The sequence below is a fragment of the Anomaloglossus baeobatrachus genome, chromosome 11 (assembly GCF_048569485.1).
Source record: "Anomaloglossus baeobatrachus isolate aAnoBae1 chromosome 11, aAnoBae1.hap1, whole genome shotgun sequence".
NCBI classification, from domain to species: domain Eukaryota; kingdom Metazoa; phylum Chordata; class Amphibia; order Anura; family Aromobatidae; genus Anomaloglossus; species Anomaloglossus baeobatrachus.
In genome coordinates, this window is record NC_134363.1 from 110,701,711 (window position 1) to 110,721,217 (window position 19,507).

The 19,507-nt window shown below is 45.7% G+C and overlaps 1 protein-coding gene across 1 annotated transcript in view; it reads right to left on the reverse strand.

The window, feature by feature from the left end:
- The window catches only part of USP2 (ubiquitin specific peptidase 2), a 204,248-nt gene extending 186,295 nt beyond the window's left edge, over positions 1-17,953 (reverse strand). Inside the window, exon 1 of the mRNA XM_075327576.1 lies at positions 17,820-17,953. The gene's annotated coding sequence lies outside the window, so the exon portion shown is untranslated. The remainder of the gene's footprint in view (positions 1-17,819) is intronic.
- Positions 17,954-19,507: the final 1,554 nt, after the last annotated feature.

Genomic DNA, 19,507 nt, shown 5'->3' on the forward strand with positions numbered 1-19,507 from the left:
TGCTCAGAGTCAATCAACAGGACCAACATTTGGAAAAATAATTTTACACATTTACATATACAGTATACTACTCACAAAAAGTTAGGGCTATTTGGCTTCTGGGTGACATATATGTAAAATGATAGAAGTTGATATTTTTTCATGATAGTAGGGCAATTAAGTAGAAGCAGCAATGGTGATTTCCTCATCTCAAGCAAATTATTGAAACAAAAGCCGACAATAGTGGTGTGGTGGCTATGCCCCCAAAAATGTTAGTGTCTCAAAAACTTGTCATCTGACCTTGAGCATCAATTACTGGTAACAACGATGTCTCCTGCTGTTCACAAGTGGAGTTATTGTCTGCGGAGGTATGGCATCCCACTCTTCTTAAAAGGCAGCCATCAGGTCATGGAGGTTCTGGGGTACAGAGTTACAGACTCTGCACAGTGACTCAGCTGATCCCATAGGTTTTCTATGGGATTCAGTTCTGGAGTAAGTGTGTACCGCCCTGCGCTCGGCCGCAGCCGAGCTGCTCGGATCTGGGCTCGTTTGGTGTGTGGCTCGAGCGCCTCCAGACCCGGGGGTCACGTCGCTCTGAAGGGAGGCTGGCGCTACGTGTAGGGATTTCGGTGGGGAAGGTTCACAGCCGAGGCCGTGGAGTTTAAGGGTGCAAGTTCGTGACGCCACCCACGGGTTGTGGTACATGTGGACACCAACGCTGCTGTTAACTAGGCTCCCGGGGATGGTGTTAGGCAGCCTGGTGTTGACCCCTCCGTGAGCAGGGGGTGATGGTCCCGGGGCCCGGTGGTTGTGAGCTGCGGGCAAGGTGGTGTGGTGCGGTGCGCGGCCTGAGGGCAGTGTTGTACTCACTATGACAGATACACCGGAGTCTCTGGTAAACCAAAAAGGATGGTGGTCGGTGCCCGCAGCCGGCTGCGCTTTGCCCCTTTCTCAGGTTGGTGGTTCCCGCCTTTCTCCTGCACCTCTGTGGGAGAACTTTACTGCCTATGCTTCAGCAACGGTAGTCCGCTCCCCGGCTTGATGTGTGTCGGGGAACCCATTTGCCCGCAGGCGCTGGCCCGTGGGATCTCTCTGCCTGGGTGGCGGCTTTCTATCCCCCTCGGTGGGCTGTTGCCGTCTTTCGGGTCTTGAGACGGGAAAGGACCTAAGGTCCAGACCTCAATCAGTGAATTCGAAGTGGTCCAGTGGCTTGTGGACCTTGTTCTGGGTCTCAGTACCCCTCCTGTTGCTCCGGTTTCCAGTTGGCTACCCGGTTTGGTACCGGTGGGCCCCTACCCTGTCCCGGTCCCTTACGGTTCCACCAGCCTTCTTCCCGGCTCCTGCAGGCGGCAACCACCGTCTGCCTCCTTGCCACGGTACCAGGACTACGACCCCGGCACCGGTCAGTGTTGTCGCTGCAGACCTGAAGCCACAGGCCTGCTGCACTTCAACTTGAACTCCACTCCACTCCACTGTAGTGACTCAACTAACTGACTTGACTGAACTCACTGACTGTTTCCTGTTTTAGGCCCTCTGGACTCCTCGATGGGCGTTGCCAACCGCCTGGCTCCGCCCCCTGGTGTGACCATTGAACACTGAGAGAGGTGACAAGGGTTTGTAGGTTGGCTGCTGTCACCTTATTAGGGGCTGGTGTTTTGTGCAGAGGGTCTACCTGTGACTACCTGGCTAGTACAGGGCGTCACAAGTGCAGGGCACTCCATTTGAGGTCCTCCAGTCTCCAGCAGGTTAGGTTTCCTAACGATGTGACCTCAATGAGCTAGAGCATTGTTGTCCATGAAGATGAAATAAGGCCGGTGTTATTCATGCAGAGGCACAATGAGGATTAATGATGTTATTCAAGTAGTAGGGCTTGTCACTGTACATAAACTCTCCTTGACATCTCCCAAATCGTTGGAGGCCATAATTTCTGATCAGCATGAATCAACGTTCATTAATGAACAGCACTGTTCCCTTGTCTGGCGTAGATGATGCCAGCGCCCGGTGATGTGGTCAGGTACACTTGCAGGTCGTCTAGAATGCAGACCACACTGATGTCAATGGTTTCAGACAGTCTGGTGTGACACTTGGGTGCCTCTCATCTCCCTTAAATGTGCCCAGAGTTGGGTTATCATCCAGTTCTGAAGGGTATTGTTCACAATGAAGCGGTCATCAGTGTGGGATGCGTCCAAAGGACATCCACTTCTCTGCCATTTTGTGACTCTTCCAGTCTCTCTGTATCTCTATTGCAACCTGTTGATGACACTCTGTGACACTCTAAGCTCAGTGGCCACTTCCGTGTTAGAACATCCTGCCTGAAGCCTCACAATGGAGAGATACTGCTGATCAATTGTTAGGTTTCGTCTTGGTCTCATGACGTGAAAATGTGAACAGCATGATGAGGAGGACTGTTTAATACCAATTCTAATTCAACAATGAAATTTATTGTGCGATTCATGGATCAAACACCTGTTGTGAATTTTGCCATTAGATTCCTTGTTGGAGAACATCAAGTTGTACAACAAGTAGTGAAACATTGAACAGTTGGACATGTGCATTCAATAGATTAGAGAAGGTCACATTAAGTTCATCTGAACAGGTTAGAGGGCATTTTAGGATCATCCTGAAATTTCACCTGAAAGCCAAATATCCCTAACTTTTTGTGAATAGTGTATTTTTAATTTCCTTCTTTTAAAATATCTGCACCTTTTTTGAAACAATCGCCTCCTCTATCCTTGTGATCGCCGTCCTCCTTCTTGCTTTGTGTGGATGACGCATCCTATGTCATTCACGCAGTGCCCTGCATCCCCGCTCTTGCACATGCCCACCTCTCCCTGCCATGCTGAGGGCGGTCTTTGACCTTTCCTCGCGCCTGTGCAATACAGTACTTTGCTCTGCCTTCAGCAGGGCAGATCACAGTGCGCAGGAGTTGGAGCGCAATGGAGGACTCTGTGTGGGTAATGTAGGACGTCATCCACACGGGGCTGGGCAGGAGGATGGTGATCGCACAAGATGGAGAAGGCACCGAACAGAGAGCAGCGACGCCTATCAGACTAGACCGTCCCCTAGGTGAGTATAATAAAGGTGTTTTTTGCATTCTACACAATGGCCTGGGCTCTTATATACAGTATTCTGGAATGCTGTATACAAAGGATCACTGGTGGTGGTCGCAGCTTATAAGGGACAAATCCGGTGACAGGTTCCCTTGAAGGAACTTGTTCCGTGAAACAAGTTACCACCTATTCATGGGATCAATGATAACTTGATGATCGATGGGGGTCCAACCACTGGGCAGAATGGGGAATTTTTATCCCCGTTACAATGGAGTGCCAGTGCACATTCGCAATCTACTCTATTAATCCCTCCTTAAAGGTGTGCCATGAGCCTTTTCTGGCAGCCTCATAGAATTTTTGGGGCATTCAATCTGCTGCTATATTTTGCTTTTTGGGATTATAGTTCCCCAGTGGGGATAAAAATGTCTCAATCTGCCGATCGGTGCAGGTCCAGGTTGTGGAACAACAATCGATGAGCAAGTTGCCACCTATCCCATTCACAACAGAAGCTGTTCAGAAGCAAACTAAAAAAGTATTAGTACCGCTGTTTTCTTTGGTCCAGCCTAATTGATTTATTAGACTGAAGAATAACATGGGAAATTCACAAAAACTTACCAGTTGGTCTGCAAATTTGATAGTAATAAGGTTCATAAAACAGTGTGATAATCGTATAGTATTAACCCCTTAACCCCCAGGCGATTTTCCGTTTTTTTCTGTTTTTTCCTCCCCTTCTTCCGAGAGCGGTAACTTTTTTATTTTTCTGTCAATCTTGCCATATGAGGGCTGGGCTTATTTTTTGTGAGACGAGTTGTACTTTTGAATAAAACCATTAGTTTTATGATATAGTGTACTGGAAAATGTAAAAAAAAATTCCAAGTATGAAAAAATTGCCCAAAAAATGTGGCGGTCCTATTGTTTTTGGGATATTTTATTCACCATGTTCACTATTTGATAAAAGTAGGATTCCTCAGGTCGGTACGAGTTCATAGACACCAAACATATGTATAGGTTTACTTTTATCTAAGGGGATAAAAAAATTCACAAGTTTGTCCAAAAAAGGCGCACTTTTTGGCGCCATTTTCCGCGATCCGTAGCATTTTCATTTTTCAGGTTCTATGGCTCAGTGATGTCTTATTTTTTTGTGTCTTGAGCTGACATTTTTAATGGTACCAGTTTTGCGCAGATGCTACATTTTGATCGCCTCTTATTACATCTTGCGCAAAATATCACATCAGCTATTGATTCAGTTGCTCCTCTTGTGCATGGCAGAGTGAGACAAATCAATAGACAACCCTGGCACAACAGCCTCACTAAAAAACTGCGGCAAGTGTCTAGGGCTGCAGAGCGGCGCTGGAAGAAAACGCACTCCCAGGAAGACTTCACCACATTCAAAAATGCAATTCACACATTTCGCTTGGCCCTTACCTCGGCTAAACAGGAATACTTCAGAAACCTCATATCCTCTTCAACACACAACCCCAAACAGTTATTCAATACTTTCAACTCCCTCCTTCGCCCACCACTGCCCCCTCCAACCTCCCTCATTTCCGCAGAAGAATTTGCCACATATTTCAAAGAAAAGATCGACCAAACCAGACAAGTCTTTTCTGATCAACCACCACAACCCCTTCATATAACAGACCACTGCTCCTCCCCCATAAACTTCCTCTCCACTATCACCGAAGAAGAGCTTGCACATCTTCTCTCAAAAGCACACCTCACCACATGCGCACTTGACCCCATCCCATCCCACCTCCTCCCCAACCTCACCACTATCCTTATTCCAGCCTTATCCCATCTCTTCAACCTATCTTTAACAACTGGTACCTTCCCTTCTGCCTTTAAACATGCAACAGTCACACCCATCATAAAGAAACCTTCCCTCAACCCAACCTCTGCTGCCAGCTATCGCCCCATATCGCTACTCCCATTCGCCTCAAAACTCCTGGAACAGCACGTCCATGCTGAACTTTCCTCCCACCTCTCCTCTAACTCTCTCTTTGACAACCTACAGTCCGGCTTCCGTCCACATCATTCCACTGAAACTGCCCTGACAAAAATCACAAATGACCTACTTACTGCCAAAACTAACAACCACTTCTCTATACTCCTACTACTAGACCTATCCTCAGCTTTTGACACTGTTGACCACTCTCTCCTACTACAGATCCTCTCTTCCCTTGGTGTCAGAGACCTCGCCCTCTCTTGGATCTCTTCATACCTCTCCAACCGCACTTTTAGTGTCTCCCACTCCCACACAACCTCTTCATCCCGCCCTCTCTCTGTTGGTGTCCCTCAAGGCTCTGTCCTGGGACCATTACTTTTTTCTATCTATACATTTAGCCTGGGACAACTCATAAAGTCCCATGGCTTTCAGTACCACCTATATGCCGATGACACTCAGATCTACCTCTCTGGCCCAGATGTCACATCTCTGCTGTCCAGAATCCCAGAGTGCTTATCTGCTATATCTTCCTTCTTCTCCTCTCGCTTCCTAAAGCTCAATGTGGCCAAAACTGAACTGATCATTTTTCCTCCATCTCACCTACACTCTCCACCTGATCTATCTATTACAATAAATAACATCACGCTCTCCCCAGCACCCAAAGTTCGGTGCCTCGGAGTGACCTTTGACTCTGCCTTGTCCTTCATACCACACATTCAATCCCTCACCACCTCCTGCCGTCTTCAACTCAAAAATATTTCCAGAATCCGTCCCTTCATCAATTCTCAATCTACAAAAATGCTAGTGCATGCTCTCATAATCTCCCGCCTCGACTACTGCAACATCCTCCTATGTGGTCTCCCTGCTAACACCCTCGCCCCTCTCCAGTCCATCCTTAATGCTGCTGCCTGACTGATCCACCTCTCGCCTCAATACCACCCCGCTTCTCCTCTCTGCATGTCCCTTCACTGGCTCCCAATCTTCCATCGTATCCAATTCAAACTACTAATACTGACTTACAAAGCCATCCACAAATTGTCTCCTCCATATATCTCTGAACTAATCTCTCGCTACACTCCAAAACGTAATCTCCGGTCCTCCCAAGATCTCCTTCTCACCTCCTCTCTCATTCGCTCCTCATGCAACCGCCTCCAAGACTTCTCCCGAACATCCCTAGTCTTCTGGAACTCGCTGCCTCAACACGTCAGATTATCTACTACACTTGCAAACTTCAAACGGAACCTAAAGACTCATCTGTTCAGAAATGCCTATAACCTTCAATGACCTCACTGCTTCACCACCGTGCAGAGCTGCCGCCCCACCACCGTGCGGAGCTGCCGCCCCACCACCGTGCGGAGCTGCCGCCCCACCACCGTGCGGAGCTGCCGCCCCACCACCGTGCGGAGCTGCCGCCCCATCTACACCCCACCTACTGTCTCCTCCCCATAATCCTATAGAATGTAAGCCCGCAAGGGTAGGGTCCTCTTCCCTCTGTACCAGTCTGTCTACTGTAACTTGTATATGTATTTTGTATGTAATCCCCTTCTCATGTACAGCAGCACCATGGAACTAATGGTGCTCTATAAATAAATAATAATAATAAAAAAAATATGTGGCGACCAAAAAATGTAATTTTGTTGTTTGGATTTTTTTTGCTGCTACACCGTTTAACAATCAGATTAATTAATTTTCATATTTTGATAGGTCGGGCATTTCTGAACGCGGTGATACCAAATAGGTCTATATTTTTTATTTTTTTAATCATTTGATTTTCAATGGGGCAAATGGGGGTTAATTTGAAATTTTATTATTTTTTATTTTTTTTTATTTTTAAACTTTTCTTTTTATTTTACTAGTCCTCCTAGGGGACTATAAGGACCAGCAGTCTGATAGCTCATTCTTTTCTGTTGATCACAGCTACACAGCTGAAACCAGCAGAAAAGCTCATCTCTTCTCACTGGCAGCAGCCAGCCGGGTGAAAGAGGAGGTAACTCATGATAGCTACAGGAGTCATCATCACATGACCCTGTTCTACCATGGCAACCATTGGATCTACGTGATCACATCACGTGACTTCCGATGGCGCCGGGTAAGTGAATGCTTACCGCGGCGCGCTGTTTCGTCTCACTGTCACATTTTGACAGCGAGATACAAGGGGTTAACAGGCGCGAGTGTGTCGCGGACCCACACGTGCCTGATAGCCACCCATGTCAGCTGTTCAAATCAGCTGACATGTGCAGCAATTGCTGCCGGCTGTCTGCGGCAGCAGGCAGGGATTATCCCGACACAATCCATGACGTACCCAGTACATCATGTGTCGTGAAGAGGTTAAAGGGAATCTGTCACCTGTTTTTTTACCCCATCTGTCAGTAGCATAATGTAGGGGCAGAGACCCTGATTCCAGTGATGTGTCACTTACTGGGCCACTTGCTGCAGTTTTGATAAAATCACAGTTTCTCTGCTGCAGATCTAGCAGTTTTGATTGATGAGCTCTTTATAACTCACCCACATCACTAATTGGCAGCTTTCTGTGTACACTATGCGTAGGCAGAAAGCTGGCAATCAGTGGAAGGGATACATGGCGATGTCATGCATTTCACAACATAAGCATGTTGGTGATACAGCTGTCACATACAAATCCACATGAGTAAAGCCGACCTATGTAGCGTTAATGGGAACCCATTATGTTGAACATGGTGTCTGACCTCCAGGCAGAATGTTTTAGAGCAGGATTAAACCTCACATTTTATTCATTAATGTCTGTATAAATATGAGTCCAGACTCATGGGCGTGCCCAGCGAGGGGCAGGGGGGGCAGCTTCCCCCCCTAGAAGCAGGGGCACGGTGTAGTGGGCCGGTGCCTGTAGTGGGCCTCTGTATCTGCAGCCACCGGCGCGCTCCTCAGCAGTGTGTACATGCTGGGCACACTAGCTGCAGCAGGAGGCAGCGCACTGTGCTGTGCCGGCCCTGCTGTGTGCTGTGTGCCCTTCATGCACACAGTGCAGAGGAGCACGCCGGTGGCTGCAGCTTCCTCCTTCTTCTTATTCAAATGTATTTGCGTCTTTCAGATGTAAATACATTTGAACAGTGCGCCGGGTCGGGGCCCCGCCCCTGACGTGCAGCAACGTGATCAGATCAGCACATTGCTGACGTCATCACAGTGCTGCGGGCGCCGGGACACAGGAGACATCAGGATCAGGAAGCGGTAAGAGCTCCATGGAGGAGCCGAAGAGACAGGTGTAATTAATGGAGATGTGTGGGGAGGGGCTGAGGACACAGAACGGGGAACATTTGTGAAGGAGACACAGCTTTGTGACAGGCAGAGGAGGAGCACTGTATTCCGAGGGAGGGGGGAGGCAGGAGTGTGTAGTGATGGGGTAGTGTAATTTGTGTCTGCAGGGGGTGATGGGGGGTGCAATGTATTATGTCTGGGGAGGGGGTAATGGAGGGTGCATTGTATTGTGTGTGGGGGGAGGGGTAATGGAGGTTGCACTGTATTGTGTGTGTGTGTGTGTGTGTATGTAGTGGGTGATGGGGGGATGTATTGTATTGTGTGTGTGTGTGTGGGGGGAGGGATAATGGGGGGTACATTGTAGTGTGTGTGTGTAGGGGGTGATGGGGGGGTGCATTGTGTGTGTGTGTGTGTGTGTAGGGGGTGATGGGGGGTGCATTGTGTGTGTGTGTGTGTGTGGGGGGGGTGATGGGGGGTGCATTGTATTGTGTGTGGGGGGTGATGGGGGGTGCATTGTATTGTGTGTGTGTGTGGGGGGGGTGATGGGGGGTGCATTGTATTGTGTGTGTGTGTGTGTGTGTAGGGGGTGATGGGGGTGCATTGTATTGTGTGTGTGTGTGTAGGGGTGATGGGGGTGCATTGTATTGTGTGTGTGTGTGTGTGTAGGGGGTGATGGGGGGCTGCATTGTATTATGTGTATGGGTGTGTGTAGGGGGTGATGGGGGTGTATTGTGTGTGTAGAGGGTGATGGGGGGCACATTGTATTGTGTGTGTGTGGGGGGGGTGATGGGGGGGTGCATTGTAGTGTGTGTGTGTGTGTGTGTGTGTAGGGGGTGATGGGGGGGTGTATTGTGTGTGTGTGTAGGGAGTGATGGGGGGTGCATTGTGTGTGTGTGTGTGTGTGTGGGGGGGGGGGGTGATGGGTGCATTGTATTGTGTGGGGGGGGTGATGGGGGTGCATTGTATTGTGTGTGTGGGGGGGTGATGGGGGGTGCATTGTATTGTGTGTGTGTGTGTGTGTGTAGGGGGTGATGGGGGGTGCATTGTATTGTGTGTGTGTGTGTGTGTAGGGGGTGATGGGGGGTGCATTGTATTGTGTGTGTGTGTGTGTGTGTGTGTGTAGGGGGTGATGGGGGGTGCATTGTATTGTGTGTGTGGGTGTGTGAAGGGGGTGATGGGGGTGTATTGTGTGTGTAGAGGGTGATGGGGGGTACATTGTATTGTGTGTGTGTGTGGGGGGTGATGGGGGGGTGCATTGTAGTGTGTGTGTGTGTGTGTGTGTGTAGCGGGTGATGGGGGGTGTATTGTGTGTGTGTGTGTGTGTAGAGGGTGATGGGCGGTGCATTGTGTGTGTGTGCAGAGGGTGATGGGGGCGCATTGTATTGTGTGTGGGTGTGTGTGTGTAAGGGGTGATGGGAGGGTGCATTATATTTTGTGTGTGTGTGTGGAGGGGTGATGGGGGGGTGCATTGTATTGTGTGTGTTTGGGAGGGTTATGGGGGGTGCATTATATTGTATGCGTGGGGAGATGGTAATGGGGGTGCATAGTATTTGTGTGTGTGTGTATGTAGTGGGTGATGGGGGGATGTATTGTGTGTGTGTGTGTGTGGGGGGGAGGGGTAATGGAGCGTGCATTGTATTGTGTGTGTGTGAGGGTAATGGGGGTGCATTATAGTGTGTGTGTGTGTGTGTGTGTGTCTGTGTATGTGTGTGTGTGTGTGTGTATGTAGTGGGTGATGGGGGGATGTATTGTATTGTGTGTGTGTGTGGGGGAGGGGTAATGGAGTGTGCATTGTATTGTGTGTGTGTGTGTGAGGGTAATGGGGGTGCATTATAGTGTGTGTCTTTGTATGTGTGTGTGTGTGTGTGTGTGTGTGGAGAGGGGCGCGGAGTTATTAATCAAGCTATAATTACATTTAATGCTCTTAAAATTTTCGTTTCATTCACCTTTTTTGTTCTAATATTTTACAACCTGAACGACCATGGCTTGCCCCCCCTAGTTTTGATCCTTGGTACGCCCATGAGTCCAGCAGGTGGTCCTATTCACTGATTGACAATCTTCCCTGTATAACTGTGCATGCAAATGGCTGTCAGTCACTAGTAGGACCGCCCATTGGACTCAAGTATACAAAAGCCACAAATTTTAATGACAAAAATACAATTTATACTGAATCTTTTGAACAAATCTATATTTCATTCTCCTCAGCCTCTCCTTCTTTATGCTGTGCTGTTCACAGATCGGACTACTTGTACAATGTGACAGGTCCCTTTAAGTACAACCACTTGATAAGAATGATGTACAAAATTTCCAGTAATGCACAGTATAAGATAAAAATAATAGGATCCTACACTGCAATTAAATATGTAAGACAGGAACTTATAGTGAGGCACGGTTGCTCAGTGGTTACTGCTGTAGTCTTGCAACACTGGGGTCCTGGGTATAAATCTCACCAAGAACAACGGAGTTTATATGTTCTCCCCGTGTTTCCGTGGGTTTTCTCCGGTTTCCACACTCCAAAGACCAACTGATAGGGACTTTAGATTGTGAGCCCGAATGGGGATAGTGTTGCCAATGTATGTAATTGCTCTGGAATTAATCTAATATATAAAGATGAATGTGTGTGTGTATGTATGTATATGTATGTGTGTATGTCCGGGATTGGCATCTGCACCGTCGCAGCTACAGCCACAAACTTTTGCACACTCACACGTCTGGACCCCGAGAGCATCATAGGCTATGTTGTGAGGCGAAATTTTAACCCCGCGCGTTCCAATTTACCAATCAATTTTGCCCCTATCTACATAATGGGGAAAAAGTGAAACGAAAAGTGTATCCGCACCGTCGCATTTACAATCACGAAATTTATCACGCCTCATGTGACCCAGGGAACGTCGTAGACTATGTTTTGACAGGAAAATTTAACCCCGCGCTTTACAGTTACTCTCCAAAAAACATGCCTCCATTAAAGTAAATGGAGCCTGGACTACAGGTTATTAGTAGGAGCTGTGATTGGTTGCTATAGGAACAAAAGACATTCATAGTATAAGAAGCTTATATGTGAGGTAATAAGATGTCAGTGGGGAGACGGATAGAGACAGCCAGACAGAGAAAAAGACAGAGAGACAGACAGGGAAAGAGACAGACAGAGACAAACGGTGAAAGAGACAGACAGAGACAGACCTGGAAAGAGACTGACAGAGACAAACAGACCTGGAAAGAGACAGACCTGGAAAGAGACAGACCTGGAAAGAGACAGACCTGGAAAGAGACTGACCTGGAAAGAGACTGACCTGGAAAGAGACAGATGGGGAAAGAGACAGACAGACATGCAGACAGGGACAGAGACAGGCAGACCGGGAAGGAGGAGACAGCCAGAGAGACAGACAAAGATAGATGAGGAAAGACACAGACCTTGATAGAGACAGACGGGGAAAGAGACAGAGAAATAGAGACAGACAGAGACAGGCAGACAGGGAAAGAGACAGACAGGAAAAGACACAGACAAAGAGACGGGGAGACAGACGGGGAAAGAGACAGACCTGGGAAAGAGACAGACCTAGAAAGAGACAGATGGGGAAAGAAACAGAGAGATAGATACAGACAAAAAAAGAGACAGACAGAGACAGGCAGATCGGGAAAGAGACAGACGAGGAAAGAGACAGACGGGGGAAGAGACAGACGGAGCACATTACTTGGCCAATTTAGTTAAATCTGTGTGGAATATCTGTGGTGTTGAAATATATGTTGTGAAATGCTTCTATTAGCTTAGTTTTTGCCTTTTAATAATTACATTTCTATCTGTTTTTTGTGTGCACAATAAAGTTTTGTTAATATATTCTATTTTGTTAACAACAGTTATTAACCCGGGCGAAGCCGGGTAGTACAGCTAGTCTATTATATAAAGCTGAGTGTATCTATGTATGTATTTGTGTATGTCCGCTAAAGGAATTTGCAGCATCGCATTTACAATCACAAACGTTTGAACAGACACTCCATTTGACCCAGGGAACGTCGTAGACTATGTTTTTAGGGGAAATTTTAACCCCTGCGCTTTACAGTTATTCGCCAAAAAACCTGCTTCCATTAAAGTCAATGGAGCTGGGGAGCACAGTGCAGCTAGAACTTCAGAAGAATGCGCAGCCACGCACTTAAATGAAATGTTGGCGTGTCACAATGCACCTAGGGAAAAAGACAGGCAGCCAGGGAAAGAGACAGGCAGCAAGGGAAAGAGACAGACAGAGGCAGACAGAGATGGGGAAAGAGACAGGGAAAGAGACAGACAGGGACAGGGAAAGAGACAGACAGGGATAAAGACAGACAGACAGGGATAACGACAGACGGACAGGGAAAGAGACGGACAGGGAAAGAGACGGACAGGGAAAGAGACGGACAGGGAAAGAGACGGACAGGGAAAGAGACGGACAGGGAAAGAGACGGACAGGGAAAGAGACGGACAGGGAAAGAGACAGACAGAGAAAGAGACGGACAGGGAAAGAGACAGGCAGGGAAAGAGACAGGCAGGGAAAGAGAGACAGGCAGGGAAAGAGACAGACATACAGAGACTGGGAGACCGACAGAAACTGAGAGAGAGATAGAGACTGGGAGAGAGACAGAGAGACAGTTACTATCTCGGGCAAAGCTGGCTACTACTACTACTGGTGCTATATAAGTGAATAAATATTATATTGTCATACACCAAGAAGGGGAGCACAGCTGGAAAGTTACAGCTGGCCAGGCAAACGTCCATGGAGCAATATGCCAATGACATCCGCCGTAATAATTTTAGTGAATAAGACTGAGACCATCCTTTGCTAGTGGTTGTCATACTCTTGTAAGTGCAAACTCTGTTGTAGCCTGAGACTTTACATGTAGAGGAATTATGATGTCTGTCATGCTATATATTATCTGCTTCCACTTGTATGAAAGCGTAAGGGGTTCATTATGGCCGATCACTCATGTGCCAATTTCTCCCCTCCCTCACAGTTTTCACTAGAAGCAATTGGCTGATGCCTATTTACACAAGGGGATGTGCCGGCTTCAAAAGGTGTTTTTTATGTCAGCAGAAAAGATGTGATCAACAAGAAACCACGGAATTATACTTCATGCCCATTATCACCCCGTGTAACAGGCCCTAGAATGGAGCTGGTAGCTGGTGCCCCACTATCACTTCTATTTTGCGCTGTTGATTATGATACCATATTCCTCATTTGCACACCATTCCTTCATTCCATATTGTACTTGTTCACACATTAGAATGTTACATATCTTTCTGCTGTCCTGCTTAAAGGGTTATTCCAGTATCATCCAATAAACGTTATGCTTTGTGAATTGAAGATCTCTATAATTTTACAATACATTTTCTGTATAAATTCTTCATGTTCTTAAGACTTCTGATTGCAATTTTTAGAAACTTAAACTACTTCCAAAGAATACAAATCAGTCCTGGTCATGTGATGAATGCAAAGGTTCAAGATCCGATGCACAAGTGTGTCCATCACATCACCAGGACAGATGGTTATCCAAAGGAAAGAAAAACGTAAAGGACAGAAAACAGATATTGAACTAACAATATAATGGGAAATCGTATATCTTTCTTTTCATTATATAAAACTTATTGGTGACACTAGAATCCCCATATAAATTGTCATGTCTGTGACTTACACATTGATGACTTCTCTACAGGATGGGGTAAGGGGAGGTGCGACCCGGTGCCCGGCTTCTATCTCATCTGTATGGGTCTGTATGTAAGTGATGTACGAAGAGAAACCTCTGCAGTTCCATAGATTGTATAATGGTCACCGCCACGTTCTGCCGGTTAGCTCCAATTCATTGAATGAGATCCTACAGATATGCCATTAATGTGTAAGTCCTGGACAACCCCTTTAAGTCTATGATAATAAAATGTGGAACTTTTTTGGTCATATAAAAATATTTTTACGTAATATTGTTTTCTTAAAAAAATTGTTACTTTATTTGATGTTAGTTTATTTCCTTTCTTATTCTCTGGCTCTTAAAAAAATTCCAACTGACTCTTAGGCCGGCTTTGCACACTACAACATCGCAGGTGCGATGTCGGTGGGGTCAAATCGAAAGTGACGCACATCCGGCGTCACTTGCGATGTCGTAGTGTGTAAAACCTTTTTGATACGATGAACGAGCGCAAAAGCATTGTTATCGTATCATCAGTGTAGGGTCCGACATTTCCATAATGCCGGTGCAGCGACGGTACGATGTTGTTCCTCGTCCCTGCGGCAGCACACATCGCTGTATGTAAAGTCGCAGGAGCGAGGGACATCTCCTACCTGCCTCCCGGCTGCAATGAGAACGAAGGAGGTGGGCGGGATGTTTACATCCTGCTCATCTCCGCCTCTCCGCCGCTATTGGCCGCCTGCCGTGTGACGTCACTGTGACGCCGCACGAACCGCCCCCTTAGGAAGGTCGCAGGGCAGGTGAGTGCATGTGAAGCTGGTGTAGCGATAATTTTCGATACGCCAGCTATCACAAGATATCGTACCTGCAACGGGGGCAGGGACTATCGCACTCGACATCACAGCATTGGCTTGCGATGTCGTACTGTGCAAAGCCCGCCTTAGAATTCATGATCTCACAAAGTGCACTTACAGCGCAAGATTATCGCAAACAAGTATTCCTATAAACATTTTCTACCTTGATAATCAAACAGTGTAAACAGGCTCCCAATCACCAGATGAACAAACAAATGCTCATTCATTGGGTGACATTATTTTTGAGCTTGTTTAAAAATCACCGTTCTCGGCAGAACAATGTGCTGTGTAAATCGGACATGCGCTTTCTAAAACAATGAACATATTCACATTGCGCGATATATTACTGATGATTCACTGTGCGTATGGAGACCAATCTGCCTGTGATCAATGAGTAGCTTAGCTGTTTAGTGCCCCCGGTCAGACAGTGTAAACAGACTATTAAAAGACCAGCGATCAGGACAAGTTGCTGATTGGCAGTCGTTAAGTGTCGCACATTGACTTATGTAAAAGGACCATTGGAGCAACATAAGCAAATATAGAGCTTACAATATTTGGTGCCAGACTGCACTGTACGCAGCTCATTAGTGGAGTATCCTATCAAACCGTCGAATTGAAGAAGAAGAAACCGGATGCCTCACACAGGCTCAGTTTCTTTAAAATGCGCTGACTTGGGGTATGATTGTGGAACAGAAAGTGACTGCTGGCAGATTTAGGCGTTCACAAACATTTCACAGAGTAAAACCCCCACATTACACACAACAATATTATCACCGTCTTCGGCTGCCATCCAATGTTGGCCAACCTGTGGTCGGAGATGGTGACTGGCTATGTCTGATTTTGGGCTGCTGATTGCATGTTCTATGGAGATAAGCTGCTGCCAGAGGTGTGTTATTTCTTCTCATACAGAAAATAGTTGTGATTGACCTAACAAGCACTTCTGTGTATGGGAGAGACGACCAAGATGGCTGTCAACCAAACGATCGGCCAAAACATCATTCGGCTGGCAGCCATCAAAGGCCAAGGAATATTAAGGCTCAGACAACCCTTTTTTCTGTAAGTGTGCTGTCTGTGTGCGCAATTCATTGAGTAATCAATGACTGCAGGACATTCTCCCATCAATAACAATTGATCATCGACAGTTAAGCCTGCTTTATACCTTACAATTAGGTGTGCGATCTCGTATGCGATGTGCCTTGCACAGGTCGCATATATATCTGCCGAGATCGTACATAGGTCGTATATTTGCCGTCACACGTGAGTTATGAAATCTATGCAAAATTGATCAATATGTTGTACGATCTTTTAGATCATGTGTGCTATGACGTCAGCATAGCCCACCCCTTTTTTCCGGAATGGACGAGGCGTTTTTTTTCCTCTTGGTTAAACTTTTTTTTTTTTCTCTTTATCACGCAAATACAATATCAAAAACAAGTGAAGCAAACTTAGCCCAAAAAAACAGAATCAAAAAGAAAAATATTAAAGAATTAAAACCTACCGTCAAAAACAAAATCAAATCACAATGTGTGAAACACAAAAAAAACGCACAAAGGACACAGAAGCGCACGCAACAGAGTCTACCACAGGACCAGATATATACATAAATGCAGTATTTTACTGCAGTAGCGAAAGCCTATTAAAGACAGAACAAGCCGTAACGCAGGTGCGAACAATTAGCTTAGGAGGGGCCTGAGTCATGTCGTGTCACGACACACCCCCATAGCATATGACGTTGATAATTTCAATTAGACAGATCGTTAGTAGGGTGCCACACGTTACAATATACTCGTTTCGTACAACAAAACGTACAATATTTAGGAACTGAACGACGTTTATGTGATCAACGTTTTTGCGTTCAATCTTGATCGCACGAAGGTGTCACACGCAACTACGTCACTAACGATGCCGGATGTGCGTCACTTACGATGTGACCCCGCCGACACATTGTAAGATCTATTGAAGCATGTAAAGCCCGCTTAAATGAAGCCAAAGTGGCTTCAAGGCAGAAGGAGATCATGGGGAACCAACTCATTTAAGTCTGCAAACTGATGATTTTACTGCACATAGATAATAAAAATGGAAGAGCCATAGTGGGTGGCTCCAATATATGATATATGCAGACGCAACAATAATACTGATGATTTCTGTTAAAGGAAACCTATCATGTTAAAATTCAGGCATTAATATGTATACGGATTGTTGACTGGAGCTTCGTATCTATGACTGGAAACCAGAGTTTGGAGGAATAAGGTTCGTTTAATCCAGGTAGCGCAGCTCTCAGGCCTTAGCCAAGCAGTGTACAAGGCTATTAACCTGCAGATTAACCCAAAACCTGCAGGTTAATAGTGTTTTTCGAGGTGACAGGTTCCCTTTAACAAAATTTTTCACATCATCCATTTTCCTGATCTGGAGGACCTACATTTATGTTTTTCATAATGTTCCAGATTTATCTAATTCATGCCAGAACTACTAATACAGGTGGGCAGGTGCAAAGCGACCGGTACAACAACTCAGCACCACGAAGAATGCCACCATTATTGGTAATACCTAGGGAAATCAGCTCCATACAAGACCTCCGAAGAGACGACCATTTATACAAAAAGGTTTCACTATAGAATCTCCACAGAAATAGTCATTTTTTTCCTTATTTGTAGACACACATGCATCGGAACAAATATTCTGGCTGAAATTTCTACCAACATTCAAATTTCTGGTCAATCCCAATCTACAAAGTTCATCAACGATATTGAAGGCGTAAAAGTAAACCCCAAAATATAGTAAAAGAAACTAAATTACTTAAAAGAACCTTACAGAACTGGATGAAGATGATTAGATGTAGGAAATGAGTAGATCTGACCCCATCTCGGTTTATAGTGTCATCTGATATGTTTTTATGTTGATGTCATAGGTATATGTATAAATATATATATATATATATATATATATATATATATATACATACACACATTACACACTGTATGTATGTGTACATTTTACTAGGTCACACAGTTTGATGATATTATTTGAGCACTTAAATGACTGTTTGACCCACAATAATACAGATGGGCTGAGAGTCCGGTAGAGTAGATGCTCTATGGTCATGGATCTCACCTTCTTTACGGCAGCTGTTGTATGTGATTAGATCTCAAACTCCATATGCGCCATTCACCTCTTTTCTAGCAGAAATCTACGGCAATGTGAAGGCTCTCCAGCAGATGCTTAGCCACAGATCTGTCCAGCCAGGGTCTGTCTTGGAAACTCTGATCTGCTCTTCCCCCTGGAATCCTGTACTCGGGTTACAGAAAGGATATATATAGCTGCTGACTCTGTGCACACTATCTCAAATTCCAGCCTTTCACGGTAATTAACCACTCATCTTCCAGACAGAGGTCCGAAAAGAATTAATACATATAAAAAAAATATCTATATGACTTTAAGAAAATGGGAGCCAGTCTGGTTTAGTTCATTTTTCTTTACTTTAGAGTATATATACCGAATCGTTATTGGCTTTTTAGGCTAAACCCACACCGACTTGTTGCAATTCCTAATTATGTAAAATACTTGATGATGTGTTTATGGGCGATTGCATTTATTTACTTTTATAATTTCATCAGATTTTTTATATTTCTGAGTCAAACATTGAAAACTTGTCATCATAGAGATACATTGATAAAAAAGTTACAGTAACGTGACACTGGATGCACATCCCACTGCTCAGTACTTACTACTTTCTACAGATCTGCCATATACATACATTAGGGTCCTGGTCTCCTAGGATGAGGTGTGTGCTGAGGACACGATTAGCATGAAAGACGTCCTCACAGATCCACATTTCATGGTCTGTGCATGGATTGCATTTTCCGAACCAGCCGTGGACCTTCCAACCCAAACTAAAAGCTTCGCTTGTGCCCATTTGGATGATAGTTTGGGTCAGGAGACCCATGTCCGATCTGGAAATCATGGCTAGTACCCGGATTGTGAAATGCAGACATTGACCATGGTGTGGTCACTTAAAATCAATATTTTATTATTAATTTAAAAATGTAGAATATATTTAATACTTAGAATTATATATTTTTTTATTAATAATAATATTAATAATAATAATAATAATAATAATTATGCTTCTTGTGTTCATAATGAAAAGATCTCCCAAATTGAGATTTCCTCTTGGTTAAATCTTCAGTTGGTCTCACACCCTGCACTTTTGCTGAGTCTCCTTTATTCGTAAATAATGCATCTAATAAAGTCTTGATTAAAATATTCTCTACCTAATCAGAAATATAATATTTTTTATTGTGGTTTCTTAAAGGGGTGGTTCACCCATATTTTTTATTGTCTAGATCGATATTATATTGAGAAACAATGTTTCTCTCAAATACCTTGTTTTGTCAATAGTGCCTGTGAGAGGCGCTATTGCAGACCGCTGCTCCCCGTCCAGTGACGTACCCGTCCAATGCTGCCTCGTCACATCCGTGCAGCTGGCTACAGTCTTCCAGATTCTGAGCTGTGAGCGGTGTTTCACTGCTGTCACAGCCCATCTGCTCCCCCCTCCTCCTCCCTTCTTCCTCACAGCACGTCTCCTGCTCCCCCCTCCCTCCTCCCTCCTAGCACGGCGCGTCTCCTGCTCTCCCCTCCCTCCTCCCTCCTCGCAGAACGCTGCAAGCAAGAGACGTGCTGTGAGGGAGGAGGAAGCAGGGAGCAGATGGGCTCAGAATGCAGCCGGCTGCACGGATGTGACGAGGCAACATTGGACGGGTACGTCACTGGACGGGGAGCAGCGGTCTGCAATAGCGCCT